Here is a 6130-nt window from a genome sequence, read left to right as displayed (position 1 = left end):
GGCGCCGGGGGCCGGGGCAGAGCCGAGGGGCGCTGAGAGCCCCGGAGCTCCCGGCACAGCGCCCCCGCCCCATCAGAGCCTCCCGCCCCACAGCCGGGCCCCACAGAGACCCCGAAGCCCCTTCCTGCCCCCCACAGCTGGATCCCCAACCGCTCTCCCGCCCCACAGCTGGACCCCACAGAGACCCCGAATCCCCCTCCTGCCCCCCACAGCCGGACCCCCAATCCCCCTCCCGCCCCACAGCCGGACCCCACAGAGACCCCGAAGCCCCTTCCTGCCCCACAGCTGGACCCCCAACCCCTCTCCCACCCCACAGCCGGACCCCACAGAGACCCTGAACCCCCCGTTCCTGCCCCGCAGCCGAACCCCCAACCTCCGTCCCGCCCCACAGCCAGACCCCCAACCTCCCTCCTGCCCCACACCCTGACCCCCAACACCCCTCCCACCCCTTTCCCCACAGAGACCCCAACGCCCCTCCTGCCCTACACCCGGATCCCACAGAGACCCCAAACCCTCCTCCTGCCCAACAGCTGGCACCCACAGAGACCCCGGACCCCACTCCCGCCCCACACCTGAACCCCCAACGCCCCTCCCGCGCCACACCTGGACCCCCACAGAGACCCCGGATCCCCCTCCCGCCCCACACACACACCTCCACACAGAGACCCCGTGCGCCCAACACCCAGACCCCAACGCCCCTCCCGCCCCACATACAGACCCCCAACAGCCCTCCCATCCCAACCTCCATAGAGACCCCAACCCCCCTCCTGTCCCACACCTGGACCCCCAACGCCCCTCCTGCCCCACACCCGGACCCCCAACACCCCTCCCACCCCAACCCCCACAGAGACCCCAGCGCCCCTTCCGCCCCATACCTGGACCCCCAACGCCCCTCCTGCCCCACACCCAGACCCCAACACCCCACCCACCCCACACACAGACCCCTCAACACGCCTCCTGCCCCACACCTGGATCCCATCGCCTCTCCTGCTCAATCCCCCCATAGACCCCTCAACGCTTCTCCTGCCCCCCGAACCCCCTACGCCTCCCCTGCCCCACACCCAGGGTGCATCGTCTCTCCCGCCCCGACTCCCACACACAGACCCCGAACACCCCTCCCGCCCCAACTGACACACACAGATCCTCAAAGCCCTTCCAGTCCCACCCCGCACACGGACCCCCAACCCCCCTCCTGTCCCACACATGGACCCCGAACGTCCCTCCAGCCCCACACGGATCCCAAACACCCTTCCAGTCCCGCCCCACACACAGACCCCTGCACACCCCTCAAACTCCAACCTACACATACCCCATCCACAGTTATACCAATGGCCACGTCTACACTACGAGGCCTTGACTGGTATAGGAAGGCTGGCGCAGCTACCGGCGGCATGGACCAATGGAGAGAGCACTGGTTTGGGATGCAGAACACCTGGTTTCTCTTCCCATCTCTGGGTGACTTTAAGCAAATCGGCAGGGGGATGTAACTCTGTGCCTCAGTTTCTCCCATCTATGACATGATAAAGATACTGCCCTCCTTGGTCAATTGTTCGGAGATCTACCCAGGAAGAGGATTATACCGGTGTTAGTAAAACCACCCCATGAGTGAAACGGGCTATATTAGTAAGGCACAGGTTTGCTGGTATCGCTGCCTCTGCGAGAGCCTTTTCTGGTACAGGTCTCTAGGTCAGCGATTGTACCCCTCCTGACAGCTGTGCTGGCAGAAATCTGTAGTGTAACCATTGCCTGTGGCTACATCAGGGATTTTGCTAGTGTAGCCATGTCAGCAGAAAACAGCCCCCTAACGGCTACAGCCCCGTCGGTAAAACGTTGACGTGTAATAATACTCGGCTCTTCTCTAGCACTTGCCCTCACAGGCTTTAACACGTTTCGCCTCACAACAGCACTGGGAGGTGGGAAAGTGCCATTAGCCCGGTTGTACAGATGGGAAACTGAGGCACGGCGGGTATGACACAGCAAAAAATAACCCAGCAGCAACTCAGAGCCCAGGTCAACTGACTTTGACACATAGGGCTACAGTTAGCAGTGAGGACTCAGGCTGGAGCCCAGGGTCTGAAACCCAGCAAGGGGGATGGCCCTCAGAGCTTGGGTGAGAAAGTCAACGCTGCTAGATTTAGCCCTGTCGCATGAGCCCGAGTTAGTCGACCCAGGCTCTGAGACTTGCTGCCATGGGTTTTCTGGGTTTTTTTGGAGTGTAGATGCACCCAGAGAGGCTAAGAGTTCATCTGTGCCACAATAAAACACCCGCAGCTGGGCCGGGACAGCTGGCTGAGGCTCGTGGGACTGTTAAATTGCAGTATAGACATTCAGGCTTGGGCCCAGACTCTGGGACCCACGTCACCCTGCGGGGGTCTCAGAGCCTGAATGGCTACATTGCAATTTCCCAGCCCCAAGAGCCCGAGTCAGCTGACCCCTGCATTTGATTGCAGTGTAGACGTACCACAGACCTGCTGGAAGTTTGCGGCATAGCAGGAAATTGAACTCTCAGTTCTCTAACCACTAACCTCTGCTTCCTCTCTTCTTCTACCTTTAGGCTTGGTGTGCGCTAGAAGGGGTTTGCCAGTATAGCAATTCCAGCAGAGCTAACCTGGCAAATGCTCCTAGGTGAGATACACATTTTGCAGAAATAGCTTTGTTCCCTGAACCAAAGAAGCTCTGCCAGCAAAAGGACTTTTTTGCTAATACAACTGCATCTCCACGGGGGTTTTCGCTGGCAGAGCTCTTTGGGCAGGGCTAGAGCTGGGAGGATAACTGATTTTTTTGGTTTGAAAAGGGGGAAAAAAGCATTTTGGGTCAGACCGAAAGTGAACATTTTTGAGATTTTGGGCAAATTCATTAAAAAAAAATATTCATGTCTGATTGAATTATCGTTTTGCTCGACCCGAATCCTTTTGGGTTCCACCATTTTTCAATGTTTTGGATTTTTTGAAAGATGAAAGTAAAGGACATTTCAAAGCAAAAAGTTGTTTTGAACTTAAATGTCAGCATGTTTTGGTTAGAAAATGTCGAAACAAAAGGTTTTGATTTTTTAAATTTTTGTTGTATTTGTTTTTTATTTCTTATTATTTTATTATTATTCCTTAACAATTATGTATTTTATTTGAGGTATTTGTTTTAGGTATAATTAATTAGGTATTTATTTGTATTTCTTATTATCATTGTATTAATATTATTTTATAATTATTTATTATTATTAACACCAATTATTTATTTTAGGTTAGATATTTGTTTCAGGAATTATTTTATGTTTTAAAAATTGTTTTTAGGTTTTTTTCTTTCTGATCATTTTATTATTATTACTTCTTATTACCTTATTAACATTTATTTTATTGCAAGTATTTGTTTTAGATACTTCTTGATTTTTTTAAGAAATATTTTTAGGTATTTATTTTTTATTTCTTATTATCATTTTATTGTTATTATTTTATTATTTATTGTAATGCTTAACTATCATTTATTATAATTGTGTTTAGGTATTTGTTTTAGATATTTGGGGGAATTCCTTTTATTTTTGTAGGTATTTATTTTTAATTTTTATCATTTTATTATTATTATTCCTTTATTGTTTTTTAGTTATGTTATTTTAGGTATGTGTTTTAGGGTGGGTTATTTTTAATTTTTTTCTTTTTAGGTATTTCTTTTTTAAACGAGCAATTTGGCAACTTGGATACGAATTAGCGAAATGTTTTGGCGTTGCTAAATTTGCCTTTCTCGCTGGCAAAAGAATGTCGGTCAAAAAGTTTCAACCAGCTTTATCTGATTCGTTTCATACTCCTAGCCAATATAGCTCTGCTGGCAGAATGCCTAAGGGCAGGCCAGGCCAACAGGGTTGGGCATATGCTGGTCCACTGGATGAATAGATTACAGCCCAATTTACATTTCAGCCATGGGAGAAGAAGGGGGATCTTGTGGACACAGGCCAGAACAACTGTGTTTTGTTCCCCATCTCTACTACAATCTTCTGGAGAGAGGTTAGGCAACTGGTTGTTCTCCTTGTACCCAGTATGTGAATTATTATTATTTGTTATCTGTACTAATGTAGCTCTGTACATTATTTATTACGTGTATTATGGTCGCACCCAGAAGCCCCAGTCATGGCCCAGGGCCTCATTGTGCTAGGCGCTGTACAAAGAGACAACTCCTGCCCCCAAAGAGTTTATAATCCACGTGTAAGACGAGCTGACTGGAAAAATTTTGTCTAAACAGTTTTCCATTGGAAAATGCTGTTTTGACAAAACCCATTTGTATTTATTTATATATGTATTTGGAGAAATGGTGACAAGATTTTATTTCAAAAAATGTTTTGGGGGGGGAAAACGTTTCGACAACGTGGAACCATTCTGTGTCGACATTTTGCAGGACCAAAAGATTTGATTTTTCTTGCCTCAAAAGCTACTTTTTTGTACTGAAATTCGCTTTATTTTATGTAAGAGCCTTTAAAAAAATTAAAAAGGGTCAAAATGCAAAAGAAACATTTTGACAGACCTGATTTTTTTTTTTTTTTTTTTTTTTTGATTTTGGGGGAAATTTAGTTGTGTGCAAACATTGAAAAATGTGGCTAGTTGTTCCAATCAGAATGATCTTTCTTTCTTTCTTTCTTTCTTTCTTTCGGAAAAATTGGAATTTTTTTATGGGATGGCATATCCATTTCTCAAGCAGCTGGAGACAAGAGATGGAGAGAGACAGACAGATGGGGGAGTTCAAGGGAACAACAAGATAATACTGGTCAGTGTGACAGACAGGATCTCAACACATCAGCAGCCAAACTCTCGTCAAGTTTTTTAGAGGCACCATGGCAAAGGAGAGTTTTCAGGAGGGATTTGAAAGTGGCTAATGAGGCAGCTTTGTGGCCTCCTCCCAAGGGGCAGGAGCCATTGATTCCTCCTAAAAATGGGAGGGGGGGGTCCATGAGGCCTCCCTGTGGCCCCACCCCTTCCCCTCCAAGGCCCTGCCCCCCAGCCATGCCAGAAGCTGGAGGTGGGGGAGCAGGGAGCCTGGGTCCCTCCACCTGCTCCCTGCCCCCCCGGACTTCCCACCCAGGGCAGGTGGAAGGTCCATGGCTCCCCACAGCTCCCGACCCAGCTCTGGCTTTTGGCCTGGCTGTGGGGCGGGGCCTCGGGGGCCGAAGAGCCAGAGCCAGGCCATGGTAAGAACCACCTGGGCAGCTGTGGGGAACTAATGACCCACTATCTGCCCTGGGCAGGGACTCAGGCTGGGGGCTGCTCTCAGGCCCCCCTACCCAGGTAGGTGGAGGGTCTGCAGTTCCCCACAGCTGCCTAGGCTCCCCAGGCTGCTCTTATCCGAGCCAAGCTCCAACTTCCAGCCTGGTGTGGGGGAAGAGCCTCCAGGGGAAGAGGTGAGGCAGGGGGCTGGGCCTGTGGCAAAAAGTGGGAGGGTCACAGCCTGTTGGGCCCCCCCCATTCCAGCACCCCTGCCAAGGGGCAAGATGTGAGAAAGCAGGAGGGTACTTGTTCTAAAGTCTGACGCTATAAAGTGTCTATCACTGTGTTTTCCAAACCTTTCATCATTCTCCTGGCTCCTTGCTGACGCCTCTCCAGTTTATCCACATCCTTCCTGAATGGTGGGCCCCAGAACTGGACACAGGATTCCAGCAGTAGTCACCCTGGTGCCAAATCCAGAGGGAAAAGAACCTCCTGACTCCTACTCAAATTTCCCCTGTTTGTGCATCCCAGGATTGCATTAGCCCTTTTGGCCACAGCGTCGCACTGGGAGCTCGTGTTCAGCCGATCATCCACCCCCACATCTTTCTCAGAGTCACTGCTTCCCAGGATAGAGTCCCCCGTCCTGTAGGTATGGCCTGCGTTCTTTGTTCCTAGCTGTACGACTTTACTTTGGCATATTGCTGGCTTGTGTCCACCTCCCCAAGCAATCCACATTGCTGGGGATCAGTGACCTGTCCTCTCTGTTGACGTGAAATACTGCATGCAGTGCTGGTCGCCCTATCGGAGAAAAGCTCTCTTAGAGTTGGAAGAGGTGCAAAGAAGAGTAAAGAAAAAATTTAGAGGGATGGAACAGCTACCACACGAGGAGAGATTAAAAAGATGGAGGCTGATCAGCTTGGAAAAGAGACGACTAAGGGGGGATATGA

Source organism: Chelonia mydas, chromosome 23 (genome assembly GCF_015237465.2).
Source record: "Chelonia mydas isolate rCheMyd1 chromosome 23, rCheMyd1.pri.v2, whole genome shotgun sequence".
Classification (NCBI taxonomy): Eukaryota; Metazoa; Chordata; order Testudines; family Cheloniidae; genus Chelonia; species Chelonia mydas.
This window is presented reverse-complemented; position numbering follows the sequence as displayed.